The following is a 17,138-nucleotide window of genomic DNA, read 5'->3' on the forward strand; positions in this document are numbered from 1 at the left end:
AAAGTAGAGCATTTCCTTCTTTGTTCCGAGATTCCGTGACCGTGAGGCCTATGCAAGTCAATGGGGCAGTCAGAAAAACTGAAGGCGCACGGAAGGCATCCGTGTGCCATCCGTGTGCCGTCCGTGTGTGATGGAGCCGTTGCCTAGCAACGGCCGGGCGGGCAGAAAAACATAACAGAAATATTACACTAATCGGTAGCCACTTGTCTCTATCAATCACTGATAGAGAAAAGAGGCTGCTGATTAAAAATAAAATAAAAATCAGTTCATACGTACCCGGTCGTTGTCTTGGTGATGAGTCCCTCTTCTTCCTCCAGTCCGGCCTTCCTTTCTGATGCGGCAGCCTGTGATTGGCTGCAGAGGCCGCTGCAGCCCGTGATTGGCTGCAGAGGCTTCTGCAGCCTGTGATTTGCTGCAGAGGCGGTCACGTGGGATGAAGCGTCATCCCTGGAGGCTGGCCCTCTGATGTCATCCTGATGTACGTGACCGCCACCACAGCCTGTGATTGGCTGCAGCGGCGACATGGATGAAACGTCACCGCTGGAGGCCGGACAGGAGGAAAGTAAGTATGAAATGTATTATATATTTTTTTTTATTACATTAAAATTGTATTTTCCGTGCGCCGAGCATGGTACTGTCCAGGGTGCTGAAAGAGTTACCATTGATCAGTACAGCCCATTAACTCTTTCAGCACCCTGGACAGTACCATGCTCGATGCACGGAAACGGAAACACGGACTGCACACGGCCGCTAAAACGGCCACACGGATCCGTCACAAACGGCCGTGAAAACTGTGGCGGAAGTGTGCACGAGGCCTATCGAGGCATGTAGACACACACATAATGGGTCATATACAAATACATATAGGTAAATATATAGACATACAGACCCAAATAAACCCACACAGGCACATATATACACAGTACAGATAGTGCAGCAGATGTTACATGCAGTCCTATGTAACACCACAGATAACACAATGATAGCTCTCTGAGTACAGATAATGTAGTAGTATTGGGAGGAGAGAGGTAAGTATAAGTTCTTTTTTTAATTTAACTCCTCCAGCTGCTTCAACAATTTTATTCCGGACAACCACTTTAAAGGCTATGCACACCTTTTAGAGTTTTTTTTTTTTTTTTAATAATCAGTCAGTGTGTTTTGTGCAACTTTCTAAATAAATACTTTTTGAGATACAGCTGCTTTGTATCCTGTATACAGAGCAGCCGTATCTAGCGCTGACACCTGAATCTGTCAGGTCAGTGGGACTGACGGGTTCAATGTCACCAGCTCCTGCGTGTCACTGACACGCAGTATCCACCTGTTATCCATCACATCTAAGTTATGAACTGTCAGAGACACGCAGGACCCACTGACACTGAATCCGTCAGGCCCACTGACCTGACGGATTCAGGTCTCAGCGCTAGATACGGCTGCTCTATATACAGAATACAAAGCCGCTGTATCTCAAAAAGTAAAAATTGTTTAATAAGGCCACGTTCACATCTGCGTCATGGCTCCGTTCCGACGTTCCATCTGAGCTTTCCGTCAGAATGGAACCCTGACTGAAACCAACGGAAACCATAGGTTTCCATTTGCATCACCATTGGTTTCAATGGTGACGGATCCGGTGCAAATGGTTTCTATTTGTCTCCGTTGTGCAAGGGTTGCGTTGTTTTGACGGAATCAATACCGTAACAGACTGCGCTATTCAGTCCATCAAAATGACAGAACCAACGGAGACAAACGGAAACCATTTGCACCGGATCCGTCACCATTGAAATAAATGGTGATGCAAACGGAAAAATATGTTTTTCAAATGTTTCGGTCAGAGTTCTGTTTTGAAGGAAAGCTCAGACAGAACGCCTGAACGGAGCCCTGACACAGATGTGAACGAAGCCTTAAATGTAATTACAAAGTTGCACCAAAAAAAAAAAAAGATTTCAAAGGTGTACATAGCTTTTCACGTAATCTGAACAGGGTTTAAAAGTGCAACAAATGGTAAATGTGCACTATGAAGGCGCTGAATTCTGTGCCCATTTGACATTTATTAACACTTTAGTGTCTTTCAATGCCACCATGGTGCCCATTTGACACTTATTGCCCCTTTAGCGTCCTTCTGTTTGGTGGCCCCTTGATGCCCATTTGCCATTTACTGCCCCTGTAGCCTTTTGCATCTTTGTGACAGAAGAACAATAAAGGGGCAACAAAATGGCAAATGGGCATCAAGGGGGCACTGAATAGAAGGACACTAAAGTGGCAATAAGTGGCAAATGGGTACCAAGGTGGCACTGAATGCTCTGTCCATTTGCCATTATTGCCCTTTTTAGACCCCCATCAGTGCCCCCATTCAAACAAAGTCCACAGTCAGTGACTGACCTGCTGGGCTTCTGAGAAATACTGCCTGCTGGAGCCGGCCGCAGAAAACGTTTCCTCAGTGTCTCCACCAGCCCTGGAAACGCATAGGAAGCGCGGTGTCTCCTCCCTGTCTTGCATCCTGAATGATGTCATCACATCTGTCTCGTCATTCAGGTCGCAGGACAGGGTGAGCGGATGAGCGGTGGCCAAGGAGCAGGGCAGCCAGTATTGAGGTCGGTGCGGTAAGTGAGTGGCACCTGACCCGCTGGCTCCCAGAGTAGTGGCCACGGCTCAGGGCATGCACACCCGGTGGTGCCCCCTTACAGTGCGGCGGGTGGCGACCTGTGCAACCGCACTTGTCGTACGTACCTAAGGCCGGCCATGATGACATATTCCCCTAATGCTCAAAAGGGTTGTCCACTTTGGAAAAAATGTGCATGTTAGAGGATAATCTCTACTTGTTAGAAGATCCCTTGACAATAAGCAGATCACAAGGTGTCACCCTGCTGTGATCCCCAGCGATCAGCTGTGATCTGTGGGAAAACCTGACAGTAAGTGTTAAATTTCCCTGCAGCGCCACCACAGGGAAAATTAAGCATTATACAGTTCTCATTCTAACCAATGTGTTGTCTGTGTAATACAGGACAGGGCAGGTCCTCCAGTGCGGGAGACGCTCTATGTAACCGCTCTCCACTCTGACCAAGAGATGAGGACCCTCAATAGAAGACCCCCCTTCTCTATTATCTCAGAATTCCTTAATAGGGTTTATAAAACTGGGTTTTCTTAACAGAACAATCCCTTTAAATGACTACTCAGATGCTTCGTTTCTGCAGATAGTACAACACAATACTTTGTCTATCAATTAAACGGCTGATCAATGATTGGAAATCCCCTTTAAGGTTGGTACTGGATCTGTTGGCATCCGTTGTAATATCATACATACTAAATGACACTATACCACACCTGCATTGTAAGGGTCTTTATACACTTCTAGAGTAACAACCAAAGAGCTGTAGGATGTGGTAAGTAGAGAAATCATACGAAGAAGAAATGGACGTTTACACAACGGATCGGTCATGAGTCAGACATACAAAGAAACTAAGTTACATAATTGTCACAGACATATTTTTATTTTATTTTTAGGCCATTTCTTTACGTTTACATCATGGAAAAAGTGGAATAAAAAACAAAATTAATGAGGTTAGTGTCATCTTAAGAGAGAATTTCCGAAAGAAGGGAACCAACCCCTATGAAAAGGGTTGTCTTATTGGGACAACCTCTTTTCAGAATAGCACGTATTACCTAAAGGTGGTGATTGATATTGCCTATAGTCCAAGGGTTGAATACTTTTTGTATGTACAAAATTACATGCAGAATATGGGCGGGTCGGGACCACCACATTGAGAGCTGCTCTTTGTTAGCGGCTTTCCACTTTGGCTCATTTAGGGGGAGTCCCAAGTACTGGACCAAAATCTATGGGGTCCATATTTCCTAATAGGGCAAATGGAAAGTGAGGATGCCCCTATTAGCACCCCCCCCCCCCCACTGCTATTATACAATGTAATAGATGTTATAAATTGCTCTAATGAAATTAGGAATAAATAGATTGACGGAACAACACGAGCTGAATGTTAATGTTGTTCTAGAGCCGCTGTAATGTTCTGTGCCGGTTCATAATCACAAGAGTTCATTCCTGACAAACTTGGGAAATGTGAACTTTTTAAAATCTAAAAATAATGCTGATGATTTATTTGCATATTCCAGGCATCTTTCATTATGTCTCTAGGCGTTTATCTCTGCTGAATCTTTAATACAAGGAAGGAAACTTTTTTTCGAACTAATTTTGAGGGTTATTATAATTTGCATATATCATGGAAGTGAAGCTCGGAAATAAATAGAATCAAAGATATTTTTAGTAAAGAAAGTTAATAAAAAGCAAACCAAATATAAAATACACACAAAATAATTATACAAATAATTATAATAATAATTCATTAAATAAAATATCAAATATTTGTAAAAACTTTTTTTTAAAATAAATCTGCTTGTAAAACTTTATATACAAATGTAACCAGAACTACCAAATCACCGATCCAAACCCCAGAAAGTTTTGATCGGCCTTTCAGTAATGTTTTTAATCACAAAATTCGAAGATATAATAAAAATGGTCTCGTGATAACCAAGTCAAAGGATGTTTCGGTCCATCCCGATCCTTCATCGTGTTATCACAAAGACCGCTTTCCCACGGCCATAATTCAGCCGCATCTTACAGTTGGAATAGTCCGGTCCTGTACAATGGTGGGAGATCCGGGTATTGTGGCATTGTGAAAGCGGCCTTAGGCTCATAGAGCAATCAAGAATTCAGCATTCCAAAACAAGGGGGCACTGGGTGCTCTTGCTTTCGGGTGTCAGGGGGCTCTGCCACATGGGGCTCTAACATTTTTTATTTCTGCTTTTTTTGTTTGTTTTTAAACTTCATAAAAAATTATACAAGATTCTGATTTTGGTCAGTCATTCTAAACTCTCGTCATATGAGGACAATGACAGGACAGCGCCACATGACAGTCCACATGCCATCCTGTGACTCACCTGACATATTATATATGGACTGATTGACGTGGCAATATAACTTTATTCGGAATACGGAAACCCAAAATTTCGTCCGACAAGTCCCTGACATTCTATGAACAGCAGTGGATAAAATATGCATACAATTGTCTCAGGCAACACCATACCTCCTAACTATTGAATTCCCATTTGCGGGAGAGTTTTAACCCGCGACCCTAATCTGCCCTGAAACGCCCACAAACTTTCCATAAACGCCCACTTTAAGAAAATATTTGCATTAACCACGCCCCTTCAAGGATCAGGATGATTGGGAGACATGCCTAACACATATTAATCCTTTTAGTTCTCACAAATAATATGCATTTTAAAGAACAGAATATTTAATTTACTAAACTAGGTGGCACTTTAAAGAGTTGTACTGAACATGGCAGAATGTAGGCACTTTGTGCTCTTTGAGGCTCAGAGTAATTTATTTTTTTAAGAGCACACCATTTGGTCAGGCTTGGTATTGCAAGTAAAATTGGATGCAACATTCACTAATTTGGTGTCATTTTGTTAATAAAGTCTGTTACCTGGAAAGATTCTAAGGGTATGTGCACACACACTAATTACGTCCGTAATTGACGGACGTATTTCGGCCGCAAGTCCCGGACCGAACACAGTGCAGGGAGCCGGGCTCCTAGCATCATAGTTATGTACGATGCTAGGAGTCCCTGCCTCGCTGCAGGACAACTGTCCCGTACTGTAATCATGTTTTCAGTACAGGACAGTTGTCTTGCAGCAAGGCAGGGACTCCTAGCATCGTACATAAGTATGATGCTAGGAGCCCGGCTCCCTGCACTGTGTTCGGTCCGGGACTTGCGGCCGAAATACGTCCGTCAATTACGGACGTAATTAGTGTGTGTGCACATACCCTAAGAAAAATGCATGCAAGTCTGGGAAACTATACAGTAAAAATATATAGTGTCCAAACATAATACAAGAGCTGCACAGTAATAGAAAACCAACATTTCTTTGGCGGGTGCTAAGCCTCAAGGAGTCAACCAAATCCCATACAGTTAATCAATACACAAATCCAAAGGAAAAAATCCAAGGAAAAAGCAGCACAAGTAGATATAAAATATAAAGGTGTTTATTCACCCAGTGTGTAGGCAACAGTTCACCTCCCACTGCAGGCATTGTCAAGCTCTAGAGCACCAGGGATGTTATTAATCCCTTCACCGCTCTAGACTACCAGGGGTATTATCATTAACCCCTTCACTACTCTAGACTGCCAGGGGTATTACCGTTAACTCCTTCACTGCTCTAGAGCACCAGGAATGATATCATTAAGCCCTTCACTGCTCTAGACTACCAGGAGTAGTGTCATTACTCCCATCACTGCTCTAGGCTATCAGGGGGTATTATCATTAACCCCTTCAATGCTGTAGAACACCAGGGATGTTATTAACCCCTTCACTGCTCTAGACTACCAGGGGTGTTATCATTAACCCCTTCACTACTCTAGACCACCGGGGATGATATAATTAACCCCTTCACTGCTCTAGAGCACCAGGGGTTTTATCATTAACCCCTTCACTGCTTTAGAACACCAGAGATGTTATCATTAACCCCTTTACCCCTTCAGTCATTATTTATTTTAAATATGAGATGTAAGTTGCAGGTATGCTGGCGGATAGGGGCCCAAAAACAGATTTTGCATTGGGGCCCCCACTAGTCTGTGTCCATCCTTGTTCTGAACTCTATGAGAATTAGTGGGGGTCTTTTAGCTGGTATGTTATCTTCATACATGTCTGATTCTGCTTATCTAGTCGCTTATGAAGGAACCTTTAAATCTTATGTCAAGGAAATAAAAATAAAGCAAGAAAATAATTTGTATTATGGGAGAGATGCCAAGTAATGACAGCTTTAGAACATAGCATTTTCATTTAAATCCTGCTTCAGATTGATTTATGACAAAATATTCTTTCGAATTTGTCAATCAACAGAATGGAGGATAAAAAATAGATCATGAAAATGTGTCATCGGGTGAAATTATTCATATAAATCTCTAGCCGTGCCTGATAAACTTTCTGATTGCATTTTCAGAGCCAAATAACAAATTATATTTGCCTTCAGTCCCCAGTAGGGGGAGCTCATTGCTTAGAGATATATACAGCTCCCATAGATTTACACGATAACATTTTGTTGCCTGCAGTCACCACTAGGGGGAGCTCACTGCATACTAATATACAGCTCCCATTGGACTCCGTAAACTTCAGTAAACTTCTAAGCATTTCTACTCAAAGGTGAGTAAAATTTAGGGATCCCTGTGATTGACGATAGGTGAAAATTAAAGGGACAGTGGAAAATTGAAGACAGGAGAAATACACATAATAGAAACCATACTTTATGTATGTTTATATCATTAACAATTGTGCCAAAATGTATGGATACCCAAAGTGCCACTCTGTATCTCTTCTTCGCTAAATGACTTGCTCTTGAGGGTCAATGATTATGGCTACCATAAAAGCTACTAAGAAAACATGAAACTTCTGCTGATGTCAATAGCTGAAGTCTGAGGTGCGAAATAAAATTTGAGAATTCCAATTTTCCTGGTCACTTTGCCACTATTAGGTTTGGCTTAGGGCTAAACCGGGGGTCAAAGTGAAAGTGATTAAGTGATTGTCACCTTAAAACACCCCTCACGGGGTATGGACTTTGTGCAGGGAATCCCTTGGTCACTTCTCTGGAGTCATTTTCAATAGCAGCATTAGACGACTCGCAGATTATATTTTTGAGGTGTTACCAGAATCCATAAACAGAAGCGTGGTCGTACAAATTCGAGGTTAGTGCTGGCAGATAACATGCAACATGATAACATAGAGACAGGTCAAGGCAGCGGAAGGCAGGCAACAGTCCAGGTCACATCCATGACAACCAACACACACCTTCACAAATGAACAGGAACCAAGGAACCTTGTTGCTCAGGTTCTGAGCTCCTGTCCCTTCAAGATGTCACAGGATGTGTGCCGCAATGGTGAGCCTGTGGATGGCGGATAAACAAGGAGAGGGATGTCGGCCCCACAGGTAAGCGCTGTACCCGGAATCCTGTTATACTAATAAAGGAAAGTATAAGAAGACCTCATGGGCGGGGTTATGCTGACATGTGACTTTTTGGGCACTGCTGAGTTGTCAAGGGGGCTCACAAAGCATAGGAACCTACCACATATGTTTATTAGGATATCTGGCAGGATATTTAAGGGCTGACCAGATAGAACTATTTTTTGGACACTATTGTGCCCATAAGTTGAGTGACCTATCATTAACCATTTCCTCTATTGATCTGTTTATTTATTTTTCTTATTTAGAAATTAGCCCCGATAAGCAATCTATACCCCAGGTGGGTTAATATTTCTGCCTGTTTATTTACCATTAAAACAATATCAATTTATATTTTGGCACTGTGAAACCTTATGTTATTCTTTTTCTAAATTGAAAATTCCCTGAGCGTTCAGTTCACAGGAAGCCAAACTAATTTCTAATTGTCAGAGGAATTTCTTTAGCCAACGAAATCTTGGCTTTTTGACAAGTAAAACGGCTACGAATAAGCTTAATCTAAACAGATGCACAATTAGGTTAACTGAGCTCTAAAACTGATTTGCGGTCAGATGTATTCATTGTATAATGGGGCTTATTGGCTGAATGCTGATGTGCGGAATTAAAGGTCAACTTGCTGAGGATAAACTTTCCATTGTATGGCTGTAACTTTTCCATTGCCAACCTAATAAATGATAGTGTAAATAGAGGTGAGGTGACCCTGTAATGATTTTTGCTGCTATTTAGGTTCTTGCTACATATCCAGACAGGAGGACCCAGCCATATCTAGATATTTTGGGGTAGAGGTAGCAGTCGTACCTGGGCCCATGTGCCTACAGGGGTCCAAAAGCCCCTTTTCCACATGAAAAGAGACCAGAATTATAAATGTCATATAGTAGGTGTGAAGTCCTTTTTCAGTCTTTGCATTCAGGTCCTGGAGCTTCAAGTTGGCCCTCTGGTCCAGCGCTTTCTGACTCTTACCCCAAATTCTGAGAGGCAAAGTCAGAATGATCCCTCTCCCTGTATACTAAATGATTTTTGTGGAAAAGGGACTACCCATTGTGAACCAGGATGCAGTAAGCCTGAGTTAGAGTTCTTTAGTGCTCTTTTTCTTGATCGGTGGAGGTCCCAGCTGTCTCACTCCCAAGGGGTTTCATTTTAGAGGGTGTAGAAGTTGCAGTGGCACCTGAAAATTCCTGTTGATCAACCACAAGCAATGGGCAGTCTAGGAGCAAAAAGAGACAATTGGGATCGAAAGGGACTTGGGTCAAAAAGTAAGAATTGTCCCTACAAACATATTTTTGAGTTATGAACTGGCAGCAATTGTCACTCGACAACTTGGCACCTGCTATGATTGTTCCCTGAGAAGGGAACAAAAAAAAAAATTCTTAGGGGAGTATAATTATCATAATAGACAATCATAGAAAGCCAATGTTTGCTGCGTGACACAATTTCCTCCTAGAAAATCATTGTAATGAACTCATCATAAATTTCTTTATAAAGTCGATAAGCGGCTTAGATGAGCTCGAGAATTTCAGCTCTTAACACAACAAGATTAAACGTGTCAATCCAATAGGCTTTGTATACTGGAGTGTCTTGGATTAAGCTGTTAGATTGGAACATACGTATTAAAGAACAATATAGGAAATATATCTCCGCCTCTTGTATGTATTTATAAAACCATCCCAAATGAGGGAGATAAAAAAAAAAAAACAAAAAAAAAAAACATCACAATATAAACTTGCATAATCACTACAATTATATTTAAGAAAATTGAATGTCCTTCTCATGAATATTGAAGATTTGTTTTTTTTATTATAATTATTATTATTATTATTACTATTATTATCATTAACATTATTATATTATTATAGTATCATTATTATTATTATTATTATTATTATTATTATTATTATCATTATTATTATTATTATTATTATTATTATTCTGTAGTATTATTATTATATTTAAATGTACTGTAAATATTTTTATATTTTTAGCTAAATAAATGTATTTATTTAATACTGTATGTTAACCTGTTCCCGCCCTATGACGAATATATACACCACGTGTGGCTAACATGGCGGCAAGCATGACAGCATATTGTTAGTACAAAAATTAAATATAAAGTAAAAATCCTTATATGGGAAAAAACAAAAAATCAGATAAAAAAGAAAGTTTTGTAAAAAATTTTTTTAGCAGGGTTGATGCACAAAAAAAGTTATACATCTGTTTAATGATCATCAGTAACTGTGATAGGAGTGTGTGTCTCCCCTGTGAAGAGGTTATGTGGTACAGTCCATGTAATGACATCATACAGGAAGTTTGATTTATCCCTGTAAAAGGGGGTGTGGGATAATAGTGGGGTTCACTGGTTAGTGTCACCCACTATTACAACTGCCTTTATAATCAGGGTCACTAGGGTTATGCCTAGTTCCCCTACCTTTCCTTTATACTAACGTCGCTCTGCTTGCTTTGCTGCTACTTAAAGGAACAGTGTCATCACAATTTTTTTTTTAATATGTTAAAGATGTTAGTGCTTTATTAAAAACGTTTATATTTATTAGTGTGTTTGTGTTTTACTTTTTCTTATTTTTACACTTTTTCTTCCCTATGGGGGCTGCCATTTTTTTTTCCATTTCTGTATGTGTCGATTAACGACACATACAGACATGGAATACGGCAGCCACAGTCCCATAGGGACTGCGAACGGGTCCCGTCCCATCCACTTCTGTGTACGCCGTCTGTGTGGGAACTGCGCATGCGCCGCTCCCACACAGTCCAATTTGAAATGCGCGCCGTCCGGCGCCATTTTCCTGTGGACCGGAAGTCGCGGCCGGACAGTAAGATTACTACTTCCGGTCGCGGCTTCCGGACTTGTGCACTTGGACCAGCGGCAGCAGACGGAGCGGACGGGCCGGAGGGAGCCGCGGCGGCAGGAGCAGGTAAGAGATTTCTATGTATGTTCGTGTTTGTGTGTGTTTACTACTGTATGTTAACCTACTACACTGTGTGTTAGCTCAAAAAATGGCGACACACAGTGTAGGAGGTTAGACCGTTCAAACCCCTCGTTTATCCCGACACTAGCCAGGATAAAGGAGGGGGGGATTCTCAGAGCTCACTAGAGCGAGTGCTTTTTTCCAAATTTTGCAGCAAAAAGCAATGTGGTTGCTTTACCACATGCAATGCTGCAATTTTGGGAATAGCTCCATCTAGTGACCAGCAATGGGAAATATTATAAATTAGAATCTAATTTATAATATTTTCTGACTCGTGAAAAAAATAAAAAAAATTTGAACAATGTTTAATCACCTACACACTAAATGTTTAATTAAAAAAAAAAAAACATGTTTTGCTGGCAACACATTCCCTTTAAGGGAATAAGACCATACATTAAATAAAGATAATATTTATTAACATACAGTAATCACTCTCATATATAAAATACAGTAACTAATTACAGTACAGTATAAACACGGTATCACATACATATAAGTTACGTTACAATACAATACATATAAGTTACTTGTAATTCTCACACTCTCACTATCTCTGTCCCACTCTCTCCTTATATAACTGTCCTTGTACGCTAAGGGTTAATCTGGTAACCAGGGAGCAGGTTAGCAAAGGTTTAATTTAGGGACCCAGGGGAAGCAAGGGGTTAAATCAGGGACTGCAAGGGGTAGTAAAGGTTACTCAGGGACAGCAAGGGTTAACACAGGGCAGCAAGGGTCAACAAGGCAGCAAGGGTCAACAGGGACTGCAAGGGTTAACACAGGGCAGCAAGGGTCAACAGGAACTTAGGGGCACCAAAGGTTACTCAGGGTACTCAGGGCACCAAGGGTTAACATCAGGGACAGCAAGGGGAGACAGGGAGAGAGAGGGTTAAGTGTAGCTGTTGCTACACTTGATACTTAGCTTGTCGTTGGTGGAGCAGGGGAGCAGAGGCAGGGGCCGGAGCAGGTCGTTGGTGGTGTGGTGAGGTCCTAGCTGGAGAGGTGAGCTTCATTGGTGGTGTCGTGGCAGGACCCAACTAGCTCCAGCTAGCTTCAGCTGCTGAGCATACCGACGCAGGGCTATTTAACCCTGCCAGTACGCTCGCAGCGGGGGACGAGTGGTGCTTGCCCCAGGCTAACATGGGTCGGCATGGTGATAACATATCACCAGCCGACTCATGAGCACCTACGCATAATCCCGCGCGCGTAATTCTGTGAGATCGCGCGCGGGAAATTTGAAATGGAGACAGGAGATCAAACAGTATCTCCTGTCTCCATGGTTTCCAAACAAAGCAGGGCAATGCTAATTGTCCTGCTTTGTTTACAACTGTATTCATGACTAGCGCTGTGTTTCTACAGCCCTGGCTCATGAGACATATATATGTATACATGTATCAGAAAAATAGAGCTCCAGTCACTATAAAGATATATTCATGGAGTTATATGAAATTGGAAAAAAGGCTCAGATTTTTTTCTAGAAATGGCGCCACTCTTGTCCATTGTCTATGTTTAGTATTGCAGCTCAGCCACATTCACTTGAATAAGAACTGGCTGCAATAACAGAATCATCCTATAGCCTAGAGTGGCAATCTTTCTGAAACAGGGGAGACCCTTTGTTGTAATCCCGGACAGCCCCTTTAAGAAATTAATAATGATTAAGAATGATGTAACCCAATTGACATGGGGTTAAATTGTCTCATCACATATAAACTGTTCCATATGATCGCCGCGAGTCTTGCTCCCAACACACATGGCAAACAGTCAGACAGTTCCCCTGCAGCGGCCACTACAGGGTAAATGTAGTAGTACACGTACATTCTGGCTCATAGAATAGAGTCCTGAATGGGGGACCCCCTCTATGACGTCCATATGCCCTAATAGGTCATATGGACAGGGTTTATCTTCATGAGACAAGGCTAAAAATGCTATTATAATGTTGTTATAGAAAATTTCGTTCAAATGCGTATTTACTCTGCAAAAATTTTATTGGGTAATATTGAATGGAATTTATTTTTGTGCCACAATATCAATCAGTTTTTGGCTAAGTAGCGATGTCATTAAATATATGGTCCGTTTTGGCAGCCAAGAGCGTAACAAATGAATACTAAGTACCAAATGATGTATTCATTATTGGGTCTAAATTTATCTCAGGGGTCGGAGAGGATTTTTTGGCTCATTGGAGATTCTGTTAGGATTTAATAAACCCTCATACAGCGCATTAAGATCTTAGGGAAAATAATTGTCGCCAATATTAAATGTCTCGTTCGATAGCGCCTTAACTACTGTGAATATGGAGCATGGGGTTAATGGAAAGTTAATTATGTTTTCATTTTAGGAATTTTTTACAACGCTCCCTCTAGTAAGGCTGGGCAATTAATAGAAAAATAATCGAAATTCAACGCAATTAATCGACGTTATCTTGCGAATTTTGGATTTATCAATTATTTTTTCCCGGTTTAAACTGTATCTGCATCTTCAGGACGCAGGTATCGTTGAATCCAATGGTAGAGTAGGGGACTGTAATTTCCCTGCTCCACCATTCACTATGTATTGCTAGACGCGAGGCAGTGACGTCATCGCGCCTGACTCCCCCGAGCTGCATACATCAGAAGGATCTCTTCCACTCGTCATTGGAACGGGGGTCAGGTGAGTATGTATATTATTATTTTTATCAGGCACTATTGGGGGCAGCTGTGGAGGCATTATAAAGTGTGGGGGCAACTATGGGGGACTTTTTACTGTGTGGGGTGCAGTTATGAGGGCATTATACTGTGTGAGGGAAGCTATATGGGTAAGTTGGTTATGGGGGCATTATACTATGTAGAGGCAGCTAGGGGGGCATTATATATCGGGTGGCAGTTATGGAGCATTATAATGTGGGGGACAGTTATGGGGCATTGTACTGTAATCGGGGGCATTATATAGTGTGGTGGCAGTCAGCTATGGGGGCATTTTACTGTGTGGAGGGCAACCATAGGGGCATTATACTGTGTGGGGTAATCTATGGGGGCATTATACTGTGTGGGGGCAGCTATTGGGGCAATATAATGTGTGGTGGGCAGCTATAGGTTATTATGCTGAGAAGGGAACTCTATGGGGCAATATACTGTGCGGGGGTAGTGTTAGGGGGTATATTATATACAGTAGTATACAGCAGGCAAAAAGGAGTGTGGCCTAAAGAATAGTTATCGAGGTTACATGATTAATTAATCGCGATTTTGATTTGTCATAATTGCCCAGCCCTACCTTCTAGTGTCATTTTTCATGGGTATTCAGAGAAAAAAAAATGTTTTCAAGATATCTATAAATTAAGACATTAAATTAACTGGTGCTAATAACATTTTATTTTTCAAGATTTTTTTATTTATTATATATTTGTTAGAATATGCCATATCCCATACCTCGTAATATCACTGTTATCAGTGATCTGTATATGGGCACATGCAGGGAATACATAGATCATAAGAAAAAATAAGGGAAAAAAATAAATAAAAATTGTAAGAAAAAAAGTTCACACCTCTCTGAATCAATATGTTACCAGTAGGACATAGTGGCGTAGCTATAGGGGTTGCAATAATCGCAACTGCGATCGGGCCCCGAACCCTCATTGCCAAACAGCACTGACCGCGATGGTCCTGCTTCAAACTGAATCTGCGTCCAGCATTCACTGTGCCGTGAGCGGTTCGGCGCAGGCAGGCGCGATGTAGTGACGTCATCGTGCCTGTCTGCGCCAAGTCACTCACAGCACAGTGCAGAGGAGGAGAAGGATCCTCCACCCGTCGTGGGAATAGGTAAGTAATTATGTTATTATTTTTCGATTAGGTACGTACATATGGGGGCATTATACTGGGTATGGGACAGCTATTGGGGCCATTATACTGTATGGGGGCATTATACTGTATGGGACAGCTATGGGGCATTATACCATATGTGGCAGCTAGGGAGGGCATTATAATATATGGGGGGCATTATACTGTATGGGCAGCTATAGGGGCATTATACCGTAAGTGGCAGCTATGGAGGGCATTATACTGTATGGGTGGCAGCTAGCAGGGGCATTAAACTGAATGGGGGGCAGTATACATTGGGGCAGCTATGGGGGCATTATACTGTGGTGGTCAGCTATGGTGGGCATTATACTGTGTGGGGGGCAGCTATGGGGGCATTATACTGTGTGGGGGCATTACACTGTATGGGGCTGCTATGGGGGCATTATACTGTATGGGCAGCATTATACTGTATGGGGCAGCTATGGGGGCATTATACTGTTTATGGGGCATTATACTGTATGGGGCAGCTATGGGGACATTATACTGTGTAACGTCCGTGGTTGCTGACCACGAACTCCTTCCATCCAGTTGACGCCCTTCTCTCCAGAGATGTCTCCACATACGGGCGTCCTGTTTCACAGTGACCACAAGCTCAGTCCAGACTTAAAAAGCCAGAGTGCACGCATGTGGGGGATTGAGATGATTGCTCCCAGAGCACCCTGGGATATAAGAAGGTCCTAGCCCCATCCTCCCATGCCTGAGCGTTGTTGCCATATCCTAAGTTTGTCTTGCAAATGGTCTCCTAGTGTTTCCTGCTCCCAGTGTTCCCTGTTTCTGTATCCTGTAACCTTTATCCTGATCTAGTGCCGTGCTGAGCTGTTGCCGTGCTGTTCTGTATACCACGCCTGTCCTGCTTCTCCACGCCTGACGTCTACTTGCTGCCTAGTCCCAGCCAAGCCTGCCTTGCTACTGACAGAGCTGCCACAGGTACCCTATATGAACTATAGACTCTGACCTGCGCCATGTTGGCCAGATGCCATACCGCCAAGGCGGTACGGCCCAGTGGGTCCATGAACCCGACGTGACAGTACGCTTAGGCCATGGACCCCGCTGGTCGATCCAGGACCATGACGACGTCACAAGAGATGCGGGCGGATATGCTAGACCTCCGGTCTTGACAGAACCAACTCCTCCAGGCCTTGAACATTCTCGCACGTCAGCAGGAGGCACAAGCTGCCGTTCCTCCTACTACACCTCCTTGCAGTACTGTTCCTCAGACTACACCTCCTGGAAGTGTTGATCCTCGGTTTTCTTTGCCACTTCCTGACCGCTATGATGGAGACGCAAGTACCTGTCGTGGATTTTTGAACCTGTGCCAGATCCACTTCAGCCTGTATTCAAGGGCATTTTCGTCTGATGGTGCAATGGTCGCTTTCATCATCTCTCTTCTTACTGGCAAAGCCCTTGTATGGGCGAACTCTATATGGGAGAGACAAGGACCAGAGACCCGTGAATTCCAGGGTTTCCTCCAGACATTTTGCACGGTGTTTGAGGAGCCTGGACGATTCTCCTCTGCTGCGGCTTTGTGCTGAACCTACGCCAAGGAGACATCTCTCTGGGCGAGTATGCCATCCACTTCCGCACCCTGGCAGGAGAACTGTTGGGGACATTCCTCCAGGGAGGACTTTTGTGCGCCTGGCTGACCGAGGAAGAATACTCCGCTGGGGACACTCCTCTAGACTGGCAGGTCACGAGGGGACCCGTAACACCCGAGATCTGATTGCCCGTAATTCCTGGTGGCCCACGCTGCCCAAGGACATTTTGGACTTTTGGATGTTTCGTCCTGCTCAGTGTACGCAGCTAAAAAGGTTGCTCACTCCAGACCTGCTGGCCTGCTCCAGCCATTGCCTGTGCCCGATGCTCCCTGGCAGCATGTAGCTATGGACTTTATTACTGACCTGCCTCTCTCTGCTAGATGCAGTGCTGTCTGGGTGGTGGTGGATTGATTTTCGAAGATGGCTCACTTCGTTCCTCTGACCAGTCTTCCGTTTGCTCCTCTACTGGCCAAGCTGTTCATCCAACACATCTTCCGCATGCACGGCTTACTGCAGCATATTGTGTCTGATCGGGGGGTTCAGTTCACCTTGAAGTTCTGGAGAGTCCTAGGTGTAAAGTTGGACTTTTCCTCAGCCTACCATCCTCAGTCCAATGGTCAGGTCGAGAGGATCAATCAGATCTTGGAGAACTACTTACGCCACTTCATCTCCAAGCAGCATGATAACTGGGTGCATTTGCTTCCGTGGGCTGAATTCTCATACAACAATCACACCAGCGAGTCCACACAGACGACACCGTTCTTCATTGTCTACGG

This window comes from Rhinoderma darwinii, chromosome 5, assembly GCF_050947455.1.
Source record: "Rhinoderma darwinii isolate aRhiDar2 chromosome 5, aRhiDar2.hap1, whole genome shotgun sequence".
Lineage (NCBI taxonomy): Eukaryota > Metazoa > Chordata > Amphibia > Anura > Rhinodermatidae > Rhinoderma > Rhinoderma darwinii.